We start from the raw sequence: 2709 nt of genomic DNA, 5'->3' as shown, positions 1-2709 counted from the left end.
GTGAAAGTTAAGGCTTTTATTTAATAATATTCCATGTTTCTATATTCAGAGACCTAGCAATTGCTGGTGTTGATTCCCAGTTAAGATCCTGAAACTCAATCAAACAAAAGATGTAGAGAAACTGAAATTTTCAGCAAATAATTCAGGTTTTTTCTCAGATATGATTAAGAGCCTTGGTGTTCTTTTTTAAATATCAAGAATAAATATTTCATTTCAGTGGCTATGTAGAATTCTCAGGTGATTTGGAGAATACAGATAAGTTATATGTAGCAAAGAGAAGGTGAGAGGGTTGCTTATAGTTAAATGTATTAAGTTGCAGATTGGAGAAAATCCCCATTTATTTTACAGATACAGAAAACAGCTGGGTCCCTTTGGCCTGTGAAGAACACAGCATAGATGTGAAGAGAATGGAATCTGACACCCAATACAGGTTCAAATCTTACATCTGCCACTGTATAACTTAATGATTTCATGTAATGATTGAACCCTCATATGCCTCTAATGCTCCATATGTAAAATGAGTATAAGAATAGTAAATCTTATTCATGGGTGGTTATGGGATTTAATACATGTAAAATAATTATAAAATACTAGCATTAAATGATACTCCTTAAGTATCATTTGACATGATAAAAATGCCATAATCCAAAAAGATTTTTAATGATTATGCCATGTAAAAAATACTATATAATCTGCATCATTTTTCAACTTATAAATCACACATCAATATTAATAATGCTGCTTAATGTTTAATGCTATGTTCTGTATTATTTCAGATAAATTAAGTTTCTAGTGTGTACTCTGGACTCACATTAACCTTATGGAAAATCAGAACAATGTCACTGAATTTGTCTTCTTGGGGCTGTGGGAGAATAAGCAAATGGAGCTATTCTTCTGTTTCTTGTTCCTGCTCTGTTACTTGGCAGTCTTAATGGGGAACTTCATCATCTTACTCACAATCACCTGCAGTCATCTAATTGAACAACCAATGTACTACTTTCTCTGCCACCTCTCCTTCATGGATATCTCCTTCACCACTGTTGTAGTTCCCCAGCTAATCAGAGACTTAGCCTCAGAAAGAAAGATCATTTCCTATAACAACTGTTTAACCCAACTCTTCACCTTCCACTTGTTGGCAGCTGTGGAAATATTAATCCTGGTGTCTATGGCTTTTGACCGCTAGGTTGCCATTGTCAAGCCCCTGCACTACATGGTCATCATGAACCAGAAGAGGTGCAACATGCTGATTGTCATGGCCTGGGGTGTGGGTTTCTGGCACTCAATTGCTCTACTGCTCATGGTCCTCAGTTTACCTTTCTGTGGCCCTAATCAGATCAATCATTACATGTGTGATGTGAAGCCTCTTCTGAAACTGGTCTGCAGAGATATTCATGTTGCTAGTATCTTAGTTATTGCCAATTCAGGGTTGTCAGGAGCCTTAATTTTTCCTGTCCTGATGACTTCTTACATACTCATACTGTACAGTCTTAGGACACACACCCCTGCAGCACGACGCAAAGCTCTCTCAACTTGTAGCTCTCACATAATGGTTGTAGCTTTGTTTTTTGTGCCTTGTCTCTATATATATGCTAGTCCTGCTGAAAGTGAGATCAAAGACAAGGAAATCTCTGTGTTTTACACTGTTATTATCCCCATGCTGAATCCTTTCATCTATACACTGAGAAATATGGAGATAAAAATTGCCATGAAAAAGGTATGGTCTCAAATGGCACATTTAGAATTAGAGTTAACAAAGTGATATTCATTGTGATTCCCATCCTATATCCCTAGTGTAGTTATTACTAAGGTCAGTGAAGAATGAAGTTAAGCTTTCTTTGGGAATTGGACTGAATGACTTCTGACATTATAAAAGCCCAAAATACAAATTACTCTTATTCATATAGCAACATGCTCTTTATTGGGTCCAAATTGACCTGGATGTGTCCTCTTGTAGTTGAAGAATGTAAGCAATATCTCTCTAAAATTCAACATTAATCTTATCAGTCCCCTTCAAAAATTTACAAGACTATTTTCCTATGAATAAAATCCAACCTTCTCCCTTGTTAACTAGAAATATCACCAATTTGGCTCATGTCCAGTTTGCTAATTTTAGAAATTACTTCACTGGAGAAACTTATGATAATGGACAAAAATAATAGGTTTTTAGGTCCAATATACCTGCATCAAGCACTGACCTAGCCAATTTTGGCCTACGGGTCTTGGCAATTTTCTCTGTTTTTGTTACCCTCATTTTTGAAATATCTTTGAAATTGGGCTAACATTATGTTTCCAAAAGAGATTGAAAGATTATATTGACTAGCACACATGAAGTTTTAGTGTGGTGTATGACAATAGATTTAAGATGTCTTTTCTATTCCCCTATCTTTTTTTTTCTTTTTTTCTTTCCTTTGCTCAGATGATTTAAACTAGCTATACTGTATCCCTCTGCATTCTCCAAACTCTCTCACCTCTAGATATTTTTCTTTTTCTGCTGTCTCTTTACTTAGTGTACCATACATTATTCTGCATATAAAAATTATGTTTAGAGTATACTATCTAAAAAAAGTACATACCTCAATTAAAAATACTTCAGCAAGTACTGATCTTTTTGCTTTTGTTGGGTCTTACCTCAAGGATGATGAGCACTGAATGATCAGGGTATGGTTTCTGAAGTTTGTGTAGCTGTGCAAAATTCTTAAAATAATATAA

The 2709-nt window shown here is 35.2% G+C and overlaps 1 pseudogene; it reads left to right on the top strand.

The window, feature by feature from the left end:
• Positions 1–820: 820 nt before the first annotated feature.
• LOC119511533 lies at positions 821–1892 on the top strand (annotated as a pseudogene).
• Positions 1893–2709: the final 817 nt, after the last annotated feature.

The sequence above is a fragment of the Choloepus didactylus genome, chromosome 16, assembly GCF_015220235.1.
Source record: "Choloepus didactylus isolate mChoDid1 chromosome 16, mChoDid1.pri, whole genome shotgun sequence".
NCBI lineage: Eukaryota > Metazoa > Chordata > Mammalia > Pilosa > Megalonychidae > Choloepus > Choloepus didactylus.
This window is presented reverse-complemented; position numbering and strand designations above follow the sequence as displayed.